The 21,325-nt window shown below is 44.5% G+C and overlaps 1 long non-coding RNA gene across 1 annotated transcript; it reads left to right on the top strand.

Annotated features, from left to right (window-relative positions):
* Positions 1 to 6,460: 6,460 nt before the first annotated feature.
* On the top strand, positions 6,461 to 20,197 carry LOC132578070 (uncharacterized). The gene is made up of 4 exons (XR_009555866.1): positions 6,461 to 6,532; positions 14,274 to 14,334; positions 15,280 to 15,350; positions 20,147 to 20,197. It is a non-coding gene; the product is annotated as an uncharacterized LOC132578070 (long non-coding RNA).
* The last annotated feature ends 1,128 nt before the right edge of the window (positions 20,198 to 21,325 follow it).

Below are 21,325 nucleotides of genomic sequence, written 5' to 3'. Positions count from 1 at the left end.
GTTCAGCATACGGACATTATTCCTGATCTTCTGTGTGGTCATTCTCCAAGTTTTGGAATTGAGTGCTCTGCACCTCACCCTGTTTTCCACATTATTTCCTGCTTTAAATTCATTGTTTTTCTGTTCACCCTGGATCACAGTGTTCATGGGAAGAAGATAAATGAGGGCTTGCAGGTAAATAAATGAACATTTATAGTCAGGGATGGTGGTGAATTCAGAAGGCAGTATTTTATTATGTACTTTATAGATGCATTCTATATTTCCCTGCCTTGGCTAAGTCTAAAAATGTAGACCCTGTTTGATGGCTGTGGGGAAATGTAATAATTGTTAAATGAATTTTTCTGGGCTGGATCGGATGTGTCTATAAAGGAAGCAGAGGAAATGGCTACAACTGGGACCTTGGTAAAAAATAGCATTGTGTTTCTGAGTCCACAGATAAAGACTAGCAGAAGAAAGAATGGCTTGAAACAACTTTATTATGATATGTTGTCAAAAGCTTCATGGCCAGAGTCCATTGGCTGTTGTAGATTTTCCGGGCTGTGTGGCTGTGGGCTTGGCATTGTGAGACCTGATGTTTTGCCAGCAACTGTGACTGGTGTAACCCAAAAAACTGGAGTTCTCTCTGGGTCAAATTGAGAAGAAGTTGTTAGGCAGGTAATTTATATCTACTCAGGCAGGTGGGGTAGAGCTGAGTAATTATCTTGTGAGAGTTTCCTGAGCTGTGACATGCTAATAGAGGAGCGCACCTGAGGGGGTTCTTTTGTATATGGATTGGCTATTGAAATTCTAATCTTATCTGTAGTGCTGTTGAAAGCTGTTTTTTGTATTTTTCAGGATTGGAAGCCATTTTTAAACTTCCTTCCTTCCTGTTGAGATTGTGTTTATGCTTCTGGATTTCAATGGCTTCTCTGTGCAATCTAACACAGTAATTGGATGTGTTGTCCAGCATTACAATGTCTTGGAATAAGATACTGTGTCCTGTTTGAGTTAGGCTATGTTCAGCCACTGCTGATTTTTCAGGTTGGCCATGTCTGCAGTGTCTTTCATGTTCTTTTATTCTTGTCTGGATGTTACGTTGTGTGGTCCCGATGTAAACTTGTCCACAACTGGAGGGTATGTGGTATACTCCTGCAGAAGTGAGGGAGTATCTTTAATTGTTAACAGGGCTTTTTTTGTAGAAAAAGCCCAGCAAGAACTCATTCACTTATTAAGCCAAACCCTCAATGTCACCATAGTTTCACACAGGGCTCTTTTGTAGAAAAAGCCCAGCAGGAACTAATTTGCATATTGGGCCACACACCCTGATGCCAAGCCAGCTGGAACTGCATTTCTGTGCGTTCTTGCTCAAAAAAGGCCCTGATTATTACCATGTGCACCAACTGTTGTTGGTAGTGGCAGGAAGCCCCCTAGGCAGCACTCCGGTTCCAGGAACTGGCCCACCTCTCCAACCATTGATTCCAGCCCTAGTCAAGTGGCTAGAAATATTCTTGTTTGAACAGTAAATTTTACAAAAGCTATGGAATGGTAAAGGGCAATGGAGGATTTTATCAGAAGAAAACCAGATCTACTTTAAAATACCCTGGTAGAATTAGAAGAGATTTCCTTGAGTCTCGATCCATTTACTTCTACTTGCTCTTTCCCTTCTCATTCTTGCTTGCTCTGGTTTTGACAACTAACTGAGAATCTTCCCAAGATAGCACAACTCCAGAATCTTATATCGAATGTTCATGCTTCTTTGGAGAAAATCAGCTCCTTTTCATTATTGAGGCCAAAGTTTTGCATTGACTCAAGAATTCAATGTTGGCCTAATTCTGAGATAGCAATTTTCCATTCATATGTATGTGTTTTTTCTGAAGCAATTTTCTGACTAGCAGTTTAGTGAGCTCCTATGCAAGGAGATGGTATATGGGAACTGTAATTTTCCCTGACTTTAAGCAGTCAGGTTCATGGATTCAATTGTGGGATAATTATATGGGTAACAAATGTTTTCCCATGAAGGCATTCACCAGCTCCTTACAAATTGAAGGTGTGAGCACACAATGTTGTCTTGGAAGAGGCTGTTTGAAGTCCAAATGTGCCGATGGCATTTTTAACTAGCAAAAAAAGATGGAAGAAATTTCATTTGCCTAGTGGCTAGGTAACACTTTTATGTTTCGGTCGCGCTATACAGTTTGCTTCCCATTTTCTCTGGGGATTTGATTTTTTTTGTGGGGTTTTTTTTTGCTATTTGCAAAGGAATTATTATATTGTTTCTTCCTGCATTCTTGGTGCAGAACAGGTCATAGAAGTGAAAACAAAGATTTCTAATTAGCCCTGGGTTAATGCCAAACAGTAATGCCAGCAACAAACAACCCACTGTAAATAAGTACTTTCATCTCAGCTGCAGAAGCAACCGAGGGAATGTGACCTTCCTCTTCTCTGTTAAACATCACAGGATACTTATTAACTGTTTAGTCTGGAAGAAGCTCCGTTCGTTCACTCAGTATAACAGAAACCAGACAACATCACTGTCGACTTATTCCTTAACAGCATCTTCTATTTTATTTGTCTTTTTAAAAACCTTTTTTGCCATGATCTTTCATATATAATGTGCAATTGTATTGCCACTCTCCCACATATGGATTGCTATGGAAGCTTCCCAAGGTTACACACAGTTTGCTCAATACCTGTGGTTTTATGTGATCAGGGCAACATGTGTATTGGCCAGCTTTTTATGTGCCATTGGAAACTCAATTTTTTTAAAATAAATGAAACTTTTATTAATAAAAATGTAACGAATACATACATCCTTAAAAATAAATCAAGCTGGAATATACAGGATTATTAGGTAGAATTTTTTTCCTCAGTTAGATAAGAGATTGCAGGAAACCAAGGCACCACCACCTTTTTTTCATAAACTGTGGAAGAAGTCTGAGAGGATGAGTAAGCCAGTTTAGTTAAAATAAAGTAGTCCCAGAGAAGAAGAAGACAGTAGATTTATACCCCGCCCTTCTCTCTGAATCAGAGTCTCAGAGTGGCTCACAATTTTCTTTATCTTCTTCCCCCACAACAGACACTCTGTGAGGTGGGTGGGCTGAGAGGGCTCTCACAGCAGCTGCCCTTTCAAGGAAAACTCTTGCCAGACCCAAGGCCATTCCAGCAGCTGCAAGTGGAGGAGTGGGGAATCAAACCCAGTTCTCCCAGACAAGAGTCCACTCACTTAACCACTACACCAAACTGGTGTAGAGACGGAGGATGTTTGTCCTTCCACTTCAAAGCCAGCTCAGTTTTTGCAACTGATAACAAAATAGATATAATGTCCTTTTTCTGTTTTCAACAACTGAACCATTCCAGCAATCTAATAATATTCCCAATGGGTCAACAGGTAAGTTAACATCTAACATTTGATGTATCACTCGAATAACTTGTATTTAAAATTGCAAAATATAAGTACAAGACCACCAATAACGTATATATGAAGAAGACAAACCACAATGTTTAGGACATAAAGGAGAAGCTAAAGCCTTAAACTTATACATGAGAGTTGACCAATACCATCTCATAATTAGTTTTGCTGATTGGAACCGAACAGAGAAAAGCTGCTTAATGCCAAACATTAGCCCAAGTTTCCTTCTTAAATTGCCTGTCTAACTCAGATCCCCATTGTTTTTGATATAAAGTAATGGTTTCCTAAAGAGCCCTGTGGCGCAGACTGGTAAAGCTGCAGTACTGCAGTCGGAGCCCTCTGCTTACGACCTGAGTTCAATCCCAGTGGAAACTGGTTCATGTAGCCAGCTCCAGGTTGACTCAGCCTTCCATCCTTCCAAGGTCAGTAAAATGAGTACCCAGCTTGCTGGGGGGAAAGCTTAGATGATTGGGGAAGGCAATGGCAAACCACCCCGTAAAAATTCTGCCGTGAAAACGTTGTGGTGCAACGTCAGCCCAGAGTTGGAAATGACTGGTGCTTGCACAGGGGACTACCTTTGCCTTTTTTTTTAATGGTTTCCTCAATCTTAAAATTTGGAATCTTATAAATTTTTGTTATGAGGCTGGACTGTTGCTCTGACTTAGTATATAATAAGCATTCCAAAGGAGTAAAATCTCTTTTGTTGTACATACCAATTAACATTGGCTCCAAACAGTGTCTAATCTGCAAATAACTGTACCAAGGAATTTTTTGTTTCATTTTACACTCCATACTCAATTTATGAATTTGCCCTTATCCCAGAAATGAACTAGACTTGAGAAACCATCTCTCTTCCAATTCTGCAAGGGATAATTATCATACCCTGGTAAAAACCAAGCCTGATTAGTGTAAGATGCTAAGGATAAGGATCTAGTCTAGAGACATTTTGACACCATAACCACATGGAAGTGCTTAACAGAAATACAGATTTATCCAAAATAGCTTTATACAACTCCGAGTTCCACAATGAACATGAATTTTTGAGGGTACACATTCTCATGTACCAAAGGTGGAAGAAACACACGTTGCACAATTCACACATAATGGTTACTGTGCATATTCACTAGACTGAACACTAGCTTACTCTCCTGTAGTGCATGGGGTGTGTGCAAAGGGCCATCAGGCTGCAAGAGACCTTTAGAGGAGGTTTGCCATTGTCTGCAGTATGTGGAAAGAACATCAAAATTGTAATGACTGAATAGGGATTCTGTCACGGACTGGGGTTATCCTTGGGAGACTGCTGTCTGGCTTCGCTATATGTTGCCTTTTTAAACTGCAAAACCCCTGCTCCTTTTCTACAACACTTTCTGAGGTGGCATTATCTTTCCTCATGATGAACCCTTTGCCTTGCAAGCTAAGATCGAGCTCAAGTGCTACCACTTGATTTCCCGTTCCTTCCAGTCATACAGAAGAAGCTATCACCGTGAGGCTGATACAGGAGAAAGAGTTGGACTTTGGCCAGACAAAGCAGACTGAGTTGACTTCTTGTTGAGTTGATTTCAGCAAGTCTCTCTTGCTTGTCTAATCTCCTGAGACAAAGAAGATGATAGAAAAATCGTGCTGTTATCTGCACTTCATCAGATAAGTCTTTGGAAGGAAGAGCACCAAGGAATACCAGGATCATGGTGCAGAGGCGGGTTGCAAACCACCCCCTGAATTTCTCTTGCCTTGAAAACCCTACGGGCAGGGGTGAAATTCTTTTGCATATTAGACCACACACCCCTGATGTAGCCAATCCGCCAAGAGCTTACAAAAAAGAGCCTTGCAAGCTCTTGGAGGATTGGCTGCACCAGGGGTGTGTGGCCTAAAATGCAAAGGAAATCCTGCTAGAATTCCACCCCTGCCCAAGGGGTTGCCATAAGTCGGCTGTGACTTGATGGCAAAAATAAAATAAAATCCAAGGATGCTCACAATGCAAAATGGCATGCTTAGGCTGAAATGGAAAACCTGAGAGATTAACTGATGTTCCCTCTAGCTTTATCATCCCTAAAACCCATAGAAGCCCAGAGGGCTTAGGTTAATATGGGCAAGGCAATGAATTCAAAACACATTTATTTGTTGTTTTGAAATTACTTTCAAAAATTAGACATGCACAGCTTTGAAAATGTTGCAATCTTTTAGTCATTGTGCATCAGAAAGTTCTATAGTGGATCCTGGAAGAGACACCAGAAGATGGCTGGTATGTTATATATTAGCTAATATTTTGGACATTTATGGTCCCTGAGGTTCCATAGTAGCAGTGGAAAGAGGATAGGTATAATAAATGGCAACATTTTCAAGTTTTTCATGCACACCTCACTGTATTCTGTTAGAGATCTCTCAAGTAAGTGATAAGAGTAGATCTTTCTGTCATACAGTGTCAAGGCAAATTAACATGCTTCATTTTTTTTACAGAGAAATCTAACATAGTGAATAATCTTTGCAGTTCTTTGGTGTTTCCTGATTCTTGCAAATATTCTTCCACCTGTAATTTTGAGATATGGCTACAGAAGATAATTTTTAATAGGAGAAATTCCACAGTTGTAGCCTGAAGCTGACTTGGGGCCAATCTAATACGAACTATCAACAGGAGATTGTGCAGGCATACTATGAATTAATTTGGGGGCAAAGAGGTCCAATTACTGACATTGATAAAGATTCATGATATGCATTTTTAATATTCTGAGAGTAAAAATTCATGTTGTTCTGTATCTGAGTGAGGAATCTCCACAGAGTATTAAAATAAATGTATTCTTTTCATACACAAGGATAAATGCATCCTGTTTACTAAATCATTCTTTTTAATAACAAAGTTCAGTGACAGCATTTTCTCTCCAGACAATATTTGTCTTCTCTTCTATAATCTTTTAAAGGCAATTCAATGATGCTTTGAAGTTTGTGAGTGGATTCATTTTTGTGATGTTTAAAGCTCAGCCATTATCATATACCACCTATTTATCAAGCTGGTTTTAACTGCAGTTATTGGGGGAGCAATTAAAGGACCCAGATGAGCTGATAATTTGTTTCTTACTCCTAGAAAAAAGTTCGTGGATTGTCAAGCATATGTTCACTTCCTCTTGTGAAGGAGCTGGGTGAGAAAATAGAAAAGTATCTATCAGTTGTATTTAACCATTTTACAGTAGAAATCTGTGCCAAAGATAAGGTTGCCAGGTTTGTTTTGGAAAATACTTGGAGACTTTGGGGGTGGATCCAGGAGACAGTGGGGTTTGGCGAGGGGAGGGGCCTCAGCATTGCACAAGGCCATAGAGTCCACCCTTCAAAGCAGCCATTTTCTCCAGGGGAGCTGATCTCTGCCAGCTGGAGATCAGTTGTAAAAGCGGGAGATCTCCAAGCCCCACCTGGAGGCTGGCAACCCTAGCCAAAGATTTACCTTGCATGGTGGGATTTCATTTTTCCAACAAATTTCACGCCCAGCAAATTTTTGGAATGCAGTGAGGTCAGAGCCAGAATCACAGAACAGTAAGCTGGAAGAAAACATGGAATCCTCTTTCTGCAAACTAGACATGGATCCAACCACCCTCCAAGGAACTGTCTTCAACTTACATTGATCTTCTGCTGGATAAAAAGCCATCTAAACTAAAGGACGGCTTTGGGGAGGCTCAGAGGAATGATAACATGGGGCAGGTTCCACTGCAGTAGCTTAGTTGGTAGGGCATCTTCTTTGAATGCAGAAGATCCCAGATTCAATCCCAGGTAGAATGTATTGTGAAAGACCCCTACACAAGATCCTGGAGAGCCACTACCAGTCAGAGTAGACAATAGAGATAAACCAGTGGTCTGACTCGGTGTAAAGCAACTTCTTGTGTTCATGTGTACATGGGGTGTTAGCATCAGGGCTGTTTTTGTAGCAGAAACTCCTTTGCATATTAGGCCACACACCCCTGATGTAGCCAATCCCCCAAGAGCTTACAGTAGGCCCTGTACTAAGAGTCCTGTAAACTCTTGGAAGATTGGCTATATGAGGGGGGGTGAGGCCTAATATGCAAAGGAGTTCCTGCAAAAAAAAAAAGCCCTGGTCAGCATAATAAATGTAGTATTTGATTATAATAAATTATTGGTAACCTTGAGTGACAATTCACTAAAGGGGCAAATCTTGGACTCTGTAACTCACTTGCCTGAAGATCAAAGGTGGCACAACCTTCAGCAATATGAACCAGTCTATTGGTATTGTCTTGTGGGGTTCTGGGACAATTCATTTACTTTGCCTCTCCTCACTGCACCCCTGCAGAGAGCCCCCTTTCCCCCATTGTTGCCTTTTTAACAAATCCTTTCCCCCCCCCCCCATCTCCTCCCACAGCTCATTCCCTGGGACTGATATTTGAGCCGAAGATCTCTTGCACTTGCCCTGGGGCCACCGCTTCCACGGCCAGCAGGCCCTCAGAAGATTCTGCCCTCAGAAGGTTCTGCCAACAGGCTCTGTTGGCTGCAATTGCTTGTGTTGTGTTAGACTCAGGGTTGGCCCTTGGTTAGCCACCCTGAGCCCGTTAAGGGGAGGGTGGGATATAAATCAAACCAAATCAATCAATCAATCAATCAATCAATCAATCGGTAATTGCCTAGGGCACCAGCCTTCTGGGGGTGCCGAATTGGGCACCTCCCTATGTGACTTGGTGATGTTATCAGTGCTGTGGGGTGGGGTGCCAGAAGTTAGCCTTGCCTAGGGTGCTAGGTATAAAGGGCCACCCCTGGTTAGAGTTCGGGTTGCCAGGTCTGGGTTGGGAAATCCCTGCAGATTTGGGGGATGGAGCCTGAGGAGGGGAGGGACCCTCAGCAGCTATTTTCTCCAGGGGGATTGATCTGTCGCCTGGAGTTCACTTGAAATAGCAGGAGATCTCCACCTGGAGGCTGGCAACCCTGCTTAGAGAGCCATCCCTGGCTGAGGAAGGAGACCACGCGATGGACCCTTGGATGCCACGTGGGCTTTGGATCAGACACCTGCTGGGAGTTTCATGTTGGGTTTTCAGGTGTGGAAGACCCTGATTTGGATTGGGAGGACCATGACACACATGGAAAGAGAGAGATTTAGCCTCCCCGCCCCCTCGGTGTTGTTTTCCTGACCTGACGAATCTGTTTGTCACTTGCATATAGCCATGAGTGCAGGTAAGTTTCCCCAGTGGGCAAATAGTGGCTCTCCAGGGCTGTTTTGTGTCATGAAAACAGGGCAGGGGGAAAGCTGAAGCTGGCTTTCAATGTGTTCTGTCATCCTGGTATAAATCATAATGACATAACGACATATTTTGTTTAGTCATCTAATGTATGTTCATAAAGAAGTATCAGTCATTTGCTTGATTCTATGTCAATACTGTATATTTAATAATATCTTAAGCAAAAGTAATTAGTAATATCTTGAATGATATAAGCATGGTTTTCTCTTAGTCTTCAATCCCCAGGTGGGTGCAAAGGATCCCCCGGTTTGGAGGTCCTCCCCCTGCTTCAGGGTTATCAGAAAGCGGAGGGTGGGGGGAGGGAAATATCTGCAGGGCACTCCATTATTCCCTATGGAGACCTATTCCCATAGGTTATAATAGTAAATTGATCTGCGAGTATCTGGGGCTCTGGAGGGCTGCTTTTTGAGGTAGGTGCACCAAATTTGCAGCACAGCATCTCTTCAAAGCACCCTCCAAGTTTCAAAACGAATGGACCAGGGAGTCCAATTCTATGAGCCCCCCAAATGGTGTCTCTATCCTTCATTATTTCCAATGGAGGGAAGGCATTTAAAAGGTGTGCATCCCTTTAAATGTGATGACCAGAACTCCCTTTGGAGTCCAATTATGCTTGTCACACCCTTGCTCCTGGGTCCACCCCCAAAGTCTCCTGGCTCCACCCCCAAAGTCCCCAGATATTTCTTGAATTGGACGTGGCAACCCTAGCGGGGTGTAAATCCAATCTCTTCATCTTTCTCCCCACTTAGGACCCAAAAGTGGCCCTTCTTTTTCCTGTCCTCCACATTTCATCCTAACAACAACCTGGTAAGATAGATTGTGCTGACCATGTATGACCAGCCCACAGTCACTCAGTAAGCTTCCCTGGCCAGGGGGTGGGGTTGAACCTGGGTCTCTGAGACCCTAGTCCATGTGTGCAGACGCAGAACTACACATGTATGTACAATGTTGCGTTTTTTCAAACGACTTTCCCAATATTTCCGGCTATCTGCTAAAGCAGTGTTAATTTACGAGAGGTCACAAAATTAAAAGGTTTGCATCCTTTTCAGAATCTGCTCCGCTCCTTGGACTTTATTCAAGGTTATCTAATTGCTCAGCTCAGAGCTTTTACAAACCCATTAGTTGTTTGCTTTCCCTTCTGTCTGGGTTAATTGGTTCATTTTAAAGGGTATATGCATGATCAAAACAGTGCTAAGCACTTTTAAGCCCCACTGTGTAAATGGAAGAGATTTCATTAAATCCTTCTCGGTCCAATTAGGGGGACAAACAGCTCGGTCCTGACCGTGACTCTTCAGAAGTTGTCCGATTGATTTTAATGACCGCGGGCCTAAACATACTTTGCTCTAATCCCGCAAAGCTTAATTGTGACAGTCCTGTGGAAAGCAACCAAGAGATCAAGAGTTCGTAGTCACAGGAAGCTTGCCTGTGAGAGAACAGCGTGCCCCAACACTGAAAGGGGTTTTTCACATAATGTTGTGTTCGCTGTGAGCACGACCCCTGGATGTTTCCCTTCTGAACTGAAACCTCCTTTGATCCATGGCAAAGGAGGAACAGTGGGGTAGCTGTGGGTGGCCGCACATCCCCACCCCCTTAAATTGCTTCCCCCCCCCCCCTTATCCAAGGTGAGCCATGCTGTAGCTTTACACCACTGATCAGCTGGGAAAGAGGGATTGACTGACCATGGGGGTTTCTCAGGGGTCATTTTGTAGAAGAAGAAATGGAGCTCATTAGCACAACTCATTTGCATATGCCACACACCCTGACATCTCTGGAAGGTGTACTAAATTATATCAATTCAGCATCTACCTTAAAATGTTTCTTGAATTATAATTGTCATAATAAAACCTTACTGCTATCATACTTTTTGAATCACTGTCTCCTATGTGGTCACAGTGGCATGATGAAGATTTCCATCTGTCTGCTTTATATGTTTTGGTTATTTTTCCAATTTTTTGTGAGGGGGAAATATTAGAAACTGTGTCAAATCTTAGAGTTCAGCAAAATTCTCACAGGGGGTTTGAACAGTGGAGCCCAGAAGCTAGCATTTTGGGGGGGTTTTGGAGGGGGGGCGGTTAAGAAAGAAAGAACATAATATAATTTAGAGGTTCCGGAGCACTGCTCCTGTGAGTTCCTGCCCAAAATGAGGCCTGGGGATTCTGCATAATTGTCATCATATTGATAATTCTGCACTGATGCAAATTAGGCAAAGGAGGAGGGGTGGAGGAAGCAGTGAGCAGTGTGGAGATGGGGCATGGGTGCTGTTTCTGCCTGCTTCCACACTGCCTGGGGGGGCAGATTTTCATGTTGTGTGGAAGCAGCCATGATTGACTTTCAGTGGAACTTCATCACAGTCAAATTTAGCTGGGCATGGGGGGACCTTGGCAATCTTTGGTGGATCCATTCGTGTCCTGGTTATGTAAAAGTGTAGAAAGTGCACATGTTAATAAATGGTAAGCTGGAGGAAATATGTGAATTGTTGCCCCCCCCCCATCATGTGGAGGGCCATAGTTGAAACATGCTATTCCCGCAGGAGTGATTTGCTGGTGATTCATGCATGGATGACTTCCTTCCACCCATGCAACAATGCAGAGCTTTTTTTGCAGAAAAAGCCCATCAGGAACTCATTTGCATATCGGGCATGGCCGGCGTGTGGGAGTAGGCCAAGTAGGCAGCTGCCTAGGGGCGCCACCTGGCCTAGGGGAGCCATGAGGCATCCCCTCTCCCACTACGGCCGCTTCCTGTTAGCCTCAGCAAGGTTGGGAGGTGACAGTGAGCGCACTTAGAGCAGTTGGCTCTGAGCGCACCCGCTAGCCTTGGCGAGGTCGGGGGAGGCATGACAGCGAGTGGGCTTAGAGCAGGCAGCTCTGAGCGTGCCTGCTAGCCTTGGCGAGGTCTGTGATAGCGAGCATGCTTTGAGCCAGAGGCTCTGAGCGCACCCACTGTCTTTTTGACCTCGCCAAGGCTTTCCAAACCTCTGCGAGGTTGGGGGGGGGGAGGCGCCTGACCCTCTCCCTCTTCAGAGGGAGCTGGGAATAGGTATTTGGAGAGGGGATGGAAGTGCAGGTCCCAGCCTGGAGCGCTGGAACCACAAGTGCTGGGCCTGATATCAGGCCACACCCCCTGACACCAAGCCAGCCAGAACTGCATTCTTGTGCGTTCCTGCTGAAAAAAAGCTCTGCTTGCAACAGTGTCTGTGCAAGAATTGCTGTGGCAGGCATGTCATAGATTCCCAGCAAGAGTGCCTTTTCCTGCAATTGTGGTTTTGATGCTTACCCTTATAAACATATCCTTGCAGTGCCAATTCCAGGGTCTGGGGGACACTGGGCAGAGACTGCCCAGCCCCCCTTCCTCTGCCTACTGCCGAACCTCTCTTCTTAACCACCCTCCCCACATGATCTTACTTGCAGCTCTCCCATCACCTGCAGTTAACAGCTGTCCATGCAGCCTAAACTCCTTTCTCCCAATCACACTTGGTGGCGGCTGTAGCTAGGAGAACCACTGCCATGGCCTCCAGGCATGCAAATGCTTTGTACACCTCCCACATGCTCTTCTCCAGCTATGCTAGGCAGCATATGCAGGTAGGAACACAGGGGACAGAGCACTCACACCAGCAGGCAGCGGAGGGGTGCAAGGGCAGGAAATGTATGAGTTGGGAGTCAGCAGCATTTGGCCCCACCAGAATACATGGGCCCTGGCTGTTTCCCCACTTCAGGGTATACTGACACCAGCTCTGTCTCCTTCTTTTGTTGTGCTGAACAGTGTTTGCGTGAACATCTGGCTTAGCAATGCATAGGCTGTGTCCAGACTGCTGGCTCAGAGCAGCAGCATCCTAACCCAGAAGTGAGCTGGCAGAAACAGGAGTGCCCTGGAATGTCCAGACAGTGTCCGGCCTGCTGCCAAAACAGGGACAGGCCATGGGTCTCCTGGAGGAGCTTCCAGAGCACTCATGCACCCATCCCCCACTCCCTGGGTGCTTCCAGGGTTATTCCCGCCTGTCCAGGCAGCCAGGGAGCCCTCAGCTATTTGGTACTACTTTGATAGTGGTACCTTTTTGAGCCGGCCAGCCTGCAGGTAGGGATGGGCTGAGGGCGAGAGCAGGACAGGAGGCAAATGTGTGTGTTTGGACATGCTTTTTTTTGTCCACTCGCCTGCTGTCCCTTGTGCAGCTTAAACTGCCAGTCTGGATTCAGCCATAGTGTCTAGGGTTGCCAATCCCCAGGTGGGGGCAGGGGATCTCCCAGTTTGGAGACCCTCCCCCCGCTTCAAGGTCGTTAGAAAGCGGGGGGGAGGGGAGGGAAATGTCTGCTGGGAACTCTGTTATTCCCTAAGGAGATTTATTCCCATAGAAAATCATGGAGAATTGATTTGCGGGTATCTGGGGTGCTGGGGGGCTGTTTTTTGGGGTAGAGGCACCAAATTTTCAGTATAGCATCTAGTGCCTCTCACCAAAATACTCCCCAAGTTTCAAAAAGGGGGTCCAATTCTATGAGCCCCAAAAGAAGGTGCCCCTATCCTTCATTATTTCCTATGGAAGGAAGGAATTGAAAAGGTGTGCGGTCCCTTTAAATGTGATGGCCAGAACTCCCTTTGGAGTTCAATTATGCTTGTCACAGCCTTGATCTTGGCTCCACCCTTAATGTCTCCTGGCTCCACCCCCAAAGTGCCCAGATATTTCTTGAATTGGACTTGGCAACCCTAATAGTGTCTGTCCCTAACCTGGCTGGCTGAGACATTTGGAATGCATGGGTATTTCTTTGTCTGTCATGCATATATCTTTGCCTGGCTACTCTAGTCAGAGGCTGGGTGTGTATAAAAAGGCATACAAATGAAAATATGCTAGTGTTGACTTCGGGATACAAATCCACCGTCTCCTATAAGCCCAAGGGGCTGGAAATGTTCTTCTAACAGCCATTTATGTCCCACCAAATGTGCCGGTGTTTCTTGAAACTCCTATTGGTGATGTTCTTTGGAGGGGTTTGTGCAATGTCAGGCTTTATGATGTCGCTTAGTATGTTGTTTCAAACATCTCATTATCTCTGGCAGGAATGCTAACAATAGCACTGGCAGAAGAGTTTAGATCTTCCCGTGAAGAATGAATGCAGCGATTATGGTGTATAGTAAAGAAGATGAATGGATACTTTGCAGGGAAAAGGGGAAAGCAATGCTGATAGAAAGTATTGATTCTAACAGCCCTGAAAACTTAGCATCACAGATAAATCCATTAGTCTGTCACATCACCTCCTTCCGGGTCCTTTTAACTGGGGTCGGCAGGGACTGAGCCTGGGACCTTCTGCATGCCAAGCAGATGCTCTATTACTGAACCATGATGCCACCATTGAATATATTTCTTGCCAAGGCATACATATACTGAAGTATAGAGCTAGGAATATGATGGTCCTATGAACTGAACTTTCTATTTCAGGGCTTTTTTTGCAGCAGGAACTCATTTGCATATTAGGCCACACCCCTCTTATGTAGCCAATCCTCCAAGAGCTTACAGGGCTCTTCTTTCAGGACCTACTGTAAGCTTTTAGGATTAACTACATCAGGGGTGCATGGCCTAATATGCAAAGGAGTTCCTGCTACAAAAAAAGCCCTATTCGATTCAATAACACCTTTTAAAACAAAGTTTAAAAGCTCTCTTGTGTGCTGTTTTTTCCTCCCAGTGTTATAAAAAATAAGTTACCTTCCAAAGATTTTGATGGAGATAAATTCAATGCCTTTTCGGTAAGTACCGGTCGTGTTTTTATCCCGCTGCTCCTCCCAGGTGCTAAAGGCAGCTTATATAGCTCTCCCATCTTCCATTTTGTCCATACAATAACTCTGTGAGTCGGCTGGGCTCAGAGACAGTGACCAGCCCAAGGTCAACCTGTAGGGTTACCGGGTTCCTCCTGGCCACCAGCAAGGGATTCGGGGTAGGATTGTCTGGTTCAGGTTTAAAAACTGCTGGAGATTTGGGAATGGAGCCTGGGGAAGGCAGGGACCTCAGTGGGGTGCAGTGCCATAGAGTCTGCCCTCCAGAGCATCCAATTTCTCCAGGTGGACTCATCTCTTGCAGTCTGGAGATGAGCTGTAATTCCAGGGGATCCCCATGTCTGAACTGGAGACTGGTATCCCTATAACCAGTGAATTCAGGATTGTGTGGGGATTTGAACCTAGGTCTCCCTAGTCCAACAGTAAACTGCTACACCACAGTAAAGCCAGATTAGCTTTTAATAATAAGATCCTCACAAGAATCCTTTCCAGAATCTACAATGTCTCTTCCTTTGTGAACAACGGAGCTCAGTGGTTTATTATTTTGAAATACTGTTTCCGTTATGGACAGGGGAAAATAATCATTCCTTTATATCTTTTCTGGAGATTTGGCCATGAAGTTATATTGCCTGGAGAAGCAAATTGCTCTGCCAAAGAGTGTCATGTTTATTGAAATATTAATAAAAGGTGAAGCAAAGCTATCTGAAAATGTATTAAAATTGCCAGCATGTCTTATTTGTGCATTAAAATGAGCAATGTGTCAATTTTTTTTCCTAAAGACAGCTGGGTGAGAGATGGCTGATTTGCCAGCCTTTATTCTTCTCCTTGAGTTAGATTCTTATTTTAGATGTTTGAGAGTTGCAGGGGTAAAAATAACAATGAACATTCTACTCTCTCTGTGCTTCTCTTACTGTTTAGACCTTGAGAGGATATCATTGGCGAGGCAGGGACTGTGACAACAGAACGGCCTCTGTGTATCCGGGGAGACAGTAATTTGGATGATTTCATCTCTTTTGGTTAAAACAATCTCTTGGTTTAGAAGAACTCACTTTACATTCTGAGAGAATAAAATCCCGAAAGTTTTCCATATTGCAGTACAACTTTACTTATCCTACTAGCTTGGGGGTGGGAGGATTTCTGAATGACTGTCCTGATCGGTGATTTACAGATGATGGGGTTTATGTACACAGACACCGGCAGGGCCAGCTCTAGGGTGCATAGCGTCCCAAGCAGACGCCGCCCACCATGCCACCTCCCCTGCCGATCAGCTGATCAGCAGGTAAAACGCTGCTGCTGTGGCCACTGTCCCCTCCCTCCTCTTCTCTCCTCTTCTGCTGCATTCCACCACCCCACACGCTGAGCACAGCTAGAATTGGCCCTACTCTTAGACTTGGCCTGCACCTCTCAGCATTCTCCTCCCTCACTTCCGGAAGTCTAAGGGTAGGGCCAATCCTAACCACGCTCAGTGCACGGGGGAGACGGTGAAGCACAGTGCCACTGCAGAAGGGAAAGGAAGGGAAGCAGCAGCGGCAGCAGCATTTTACCCCCCATCACCTGATTGGTGGGGGGTGCTTTAAAGAGGCTGGGAAGTGGTGCTTCACTGCCCCTTCCCAGCAGCACAGCAAGGAAGGGTGGGAGGAAGGAAGAGGCGGCGGCAGCATAGTGAGGCAATGGCGGGGGGTTTTAAACTAGACATTTGCCTTGGGTACGGGGAGGGGGGGAGAGCACAATTCTGTGCCCCCTCCCTCCCGGCGCCCTAGGAAATTGCCTAGTTGGCTTAGTGGGTGAGCCGACCTTGGACACAGGCCACTTCTTAGCAGAATAACAAGAACCATATGTCATCTTAGGCCTTGCTGGTTTCACAGACATTTGTTCTGAGAAAAAAGAGTGAGAGAAGCAACTTGTGTCTAAGAAAACATAAGAACATAAGAGAAGCCATGATGGATCAGGCCAATGGCCCATCCAGTCCAACACTCTGTGTCACACAGCGGCAAAAAAACCCCAGCTGCCATCAGGAGATCCATCAGTGGAACCAGGACACTAGAAACCTTTCCACGCACCAAGAATACACTAGAAACCTTCCCACGCACCAAGAAACCTTCCCAAGCACCAAGAATACAGAGCATCAATTGGGGAGGGATGGTGGCTCAGTGGTAGAGCACCTGCTTGGTAAGCAGAAGGTCCCAGGTTCAATCCCCGGAATCTCCAACTAAAAAAGGTCCAGGCAAGTAGGCGTGAAAAACCTCAGCTTGAGACCCTGGAGAGCTGCTGCCAGTCTGAGCAGACAATACTGACTTTGATGGACCGAGGGGGGTCTGATTCAGTAGAAGGCAGCTTCATATGTTCATATGTTCATCACTGCCCCAGACAGAGTTCCATCAATACCCTTTGGCTAATAGCCACTGATGAACCTCTGCTCCATATGTTTCTCCAATCCCCTCTTGAAGCTGGCTATGCTTGTAGCTGCCACCACCACCTGTGGCAGTGAATTCCACGTGTTAATCACCTTTTCGTTGAAGAAGTGTCCAAAACTTCTTAAATGTTTAGCAAGTCTATATCGTCAATGCCCTGACTTGGATAACTCTACGGGGTTGCCTTGGAAACTCTACACGGGGTTGCCATAAGTCAGCTGCAATTTGATGGCACTTTCCACCACCATACCATCAATCTCTTTCTTTTCAGATGTCCCTACATTTTTCAACATGCCAAATAGCTTCTGTTTTCTGACAGCAGCAGATAAAAATGCTTTGTCCATCTGGCTCATTCCTGAAGTGTTTCTTCATGTTTTACAAGATCACTCCGGGTGCTCCGGTAATCTCTGTGATTGTATTTGTTCACAATTCCAGCCTTCTAGCAAAACATCTGACAGGTGGCTTCCCCTTTCTTCTCTTTTTTGCTCATGGGTGTTCCAGTTTGCCCATGTGATAGCGCTTGTCATTCAGGTCTGCCTTATCATCTTGGGGTGATAATGATCAGTCAGTGTCAGCCTCCGTCAGTTCGGGCAAAATCTGATCATTTTATTTTTCCAGAGTAAGGTTTTCTAAGTTTTGTACAAAGAGATCATATAAGAAACCATACAGGCTGGATCCTGCCACCTTTTATATTCTGTCTTGGCCAAATCCCCTCCTTCTAATGGCTTCTGTTAAAATGTTGCCCCTCTGTTGGACCCAACAACATCAGCCATACCATCTTAGGTCCTACTCCTGCTCATCTTCTAACGTGATTTGTGCCATCACATTTCAGCAGTGCCCTTCCACTCTCTACATTGGACAAATAGGTTGGTTCCTTTGACAAATAATTAATTAGAAACCACAACATTAAAAACAACTGACATTAGAAACCTCAACATTAAAAAAAAAAACACTGGGGGACCATTTTAACCTTTCAGGACATTCAGACTGATTTTGCACTCAGCTTATCCCGCGGTCACGTTCCTCTTCTCTGTGCAGTGTCCGTCGGATTTCCCACTATCTGCGCCGGAGTTACAGGAAGTGTTGCGGCTCTTGCACAGCAAATGGAAATTGCTAAAAACCACTTTCTGTTCACTGCGCGAAAGCCGCGACACTTCCTGTAACTCTGGCGCAGATAGTGGGAAATCTGACAGGTGCTGTGCAGAGAAGAGGAACGTGACTGCGGGGTAAGCTAAGTGTGAAATCGGTCTCAGTTGCTAAAAGGGAGATTAGAAAGAGAGACTGCTGAATTGCAACTGATAACAAAGCTCAAGAGAATGCATCCATCTGGACCACCTGGAGAATGGAAACCTAGGTTTCCTGTCTCATTAGCGATACTGATTTCTCCAAGCTTACTACTTCTCTGCATATCGTGCCTTCCATAGTCCTTTGCCTGCTAATGTCATCTACTGAAGGAATAAAGAACAGTGCAGAATATAATATACAATAATACAATTAAAACAATTTATAATAATATAATAATTTATTATAATATACCGTGTGTTTTATTAACTTATACTATGGCTTACATATATGTAGCACACACTATCTGTGCCCAAAAGTCCCTCCAGCCCAATTGAAGAGACTCAACAGCCAGAGTTGATCCAGAGATTCCTTTATTACCACCAGTGGTAATAAAGGAATGGAGGGAAAACCCATATCTCTCTATACCACCATCCTTCCTGTGTTTTTCCTCAAACCCATCTTTACAAACATAGCATATTTATACAATTTCTGGTAACAAAGCAGGTCTCGTTGATTGGTTCCAAATCCTCGCTCTTAGCCTTTTGTGGTATCTCATTGGCTTAAAGAAACCTGGCTCTACCAGGGTGAGGTAATTCCTTAGGGATTTCTTTGTTCTCTACTCCCAATCTCCCGTCTTCCTGGCATCCAGCATCCGTCTGGTTTCTGGTTTTGTTCCAGAGAATGTGTCAGTAAATACAATCTCTACTGCGAGGGCATGATGGCTCCTTTCAGATTAGGAGGTCCTTCCTTGAGGCAGGGGAAAAAGCTTTCCTTATCAAAGGATGCTAACAGAACTTTGATAACATTCTCGTGATAGAGAAATGTGCTTTCTTTCATATATATTATGCTTAGCAAGCACTCATAATAGAGGCCTATTGTCCATTGTTCTCCAGACCACTTTGAATGTAATGGTTTTGTTACAACTGTTAAGGCAGATTAGTGCAAATGAGTTCTATGACCAGGATTAGTGCAATTCTATTTGGCACTCTGTCCATGCTCTAATGCAGATCTGAATTTACATTCTACATATAGCAACCCAAATGACCACCATAGAAAAGTCACAAAATATCAAAACAGTCCATAAACAATTGTCCTTTGATATTCATGCTTACTCCTCAGAAGATTCAACATGCATCTTCACTTGACCCCGATGGTTGCAGTTCTTTGCTTTCCTGGAATCGAAGAGACAGTCTTGATTTCTGCAATCGGCATAAGTAGAAATAAGAGGAGAAGAATAAGAGAAGAGTCATCCAAGCCCAGAATTAATGGTAAAAGTAGTCCCCTGTGCAAGCACCAGTCGTTTTTGACTCTGGGGTGACATTGCATCACAACGTTTTCATGGCAGACTTTTTATGGGGTGGTTTGCCTTCCCCATCCATCTACACTCCCCCCCCCCACCACAAGCAAGCTGGGTACTTATTTGACCGACCTTAGAAGGATGGAAGGCTGAGTCAACCTTGAGCTGGCTACCTGAACTCAGCTTCTGCCAGGATCGAACTCAGGTCATGAGCAGAGAGTTTGGACTGCAGTACTGCAGCTTTACCACTCTGCACTACGGGACTGCTTAAGCCCAGAATTAGGGGTGTACAGAGTTCCTACATATACTGGTTGTCTCATGCATATTGGCAGAATCCACTAGCAGCTTCACATGCGTGCATTGCTTTTGTATGCATGTATTTGTCTCCCTGTTGAACCAAATGTGGTGGTCTTCATATGCAAGATAGTTCTAGGTTGCACATCAGAGCCTTGATACCTTTGAAAACAACTGTATTGTGGTGACTCTCTGTACATTTTTAATATCAGTAGGCATTAAATACATCACCCTTATTTGGACGTGTATATAAATGTAAATGGCTCTTTCAGGATTAGTTTTCAAGTCCCTTTGTGGTCCGTCAGATAAGAATAATTCTTGTAACCGCCCTGGAGTACTATACTATCTGATTCCTGTATCTATCCTGAAAAATGTGAACAGAGATATGTTGCTATATATGCGTGCTTTCACTTGAAAACCAGATCTAAATGCCCATTAGTTTCTGCAAAGCTGTTTTAATTTCCTTTCTGACACTCTTTCCTTCCTTTTTTTTTTTTAGCCCTGATAATTGGGATGCTCAGCAGGGATTCTAACTGTAATGGCATATGGGTGAGTTGTTGAATGTTATCACGACATTTCTCTCTCATATATTTTCTCCTTGTTTTTGAAATCTGTTTATGAGTTTTTATTTCGAGGATTCCCCCCCCCCCACAAAAAAAAAGAGTGGGGAAGCCTGGAAGCAGAAGCCACTGCTGTGACTGGTGTACCTGACTGGTATACCAGAGTCACAGCCAGAAGAAAAACATGGCATCTCCCCACACACACACCACCACCACCACAGGACTGGATGCAAAGGAAATGGTTGGGACACACTGGCACAACTGCCCATTGGGGTGGGTGTGGCTGGATACCGCATGCCTGGGGAGCAGCTGGTTGACTCGGGAGAGGCCCCCTGGGGGAGAAGAGGATAATAGATATGAGGCTAGTTCATCAGTTGTGCCTTTTTCGGAAGGAAACTGACTGAGCCTCAGTTGCACATGCCTTGGTATTACTCCCAGACTTGATTACTGTAACACATTCTTCATGGGGCTGCCCTTGAAACTGTCTGAAAACTTCAAAACGAAGCAGCTAGGTCAGTTCTTAAGGCTCTTGCTGGCATGACCGTATTTAGCCAGTATTATACCATCTGTACTTGCTTCCAGTCTTTTTCAATGCTCAGTACAGTTCATGCATCCACAGTAGGCTCTGACTCAAGAAAGCTTATGCTGGAATAAATTTTGTTACTCCAATTCCAAAAACCTTTATTGGCATAAGAAATTTTGTTACTCATTCTTATGTTGTTAGCCACCCTGAGCCCACCTCGGCGGGGAGGGCGGGATATAAATAAAATTTTATTATTATTATCATTATTATTAACTCATAAATAATAGCCTGTTAGTCACCTTGTTGGCCCTGATGAGGTCAGAGGGGCAGGATATAAATTTTGTGCATAAAATAGATAACTAAACAAATCCAAGTGCCATTGCTAAGGCCCTCACGGGGGGAGGAGCAAACAAGTGTCCCTTGATCATGCCTTGGTCGAGTACAACTGAGAATTCTCTCCACCAAGAAACAGGGCTTTTTTTGTAGCAGGAATTCCTTTGCATATTAGGCCACACCCCCTGATGTAGCCAATCCTCCAAGAGCTTACAGTAGGCCCCGTAAGAAGAGCCCCTGTAAGCTCTTGGAGGGTTGGCTA

Source organism: Heteronotia binoei, chromosome 10, assembly GCF_032191835.1.
Source record: "Heteronotia binoei isolate CCM8104 ecotype False Entrance Well chromosome 10, APGP_CSIRO_Hbin_v1, whole genome shotgun sequence".
NCBI classification, from domain to species: domain Eukaryota; kingdom Metazoa; phylum Chordata; class Lepidosauria; order Squamata; family Gekkonidae; genus Heteronotia; species Heteronotia binoei.
This window is presented reverse-complemented; position numbering and strand designations above follow the sequence as displayed.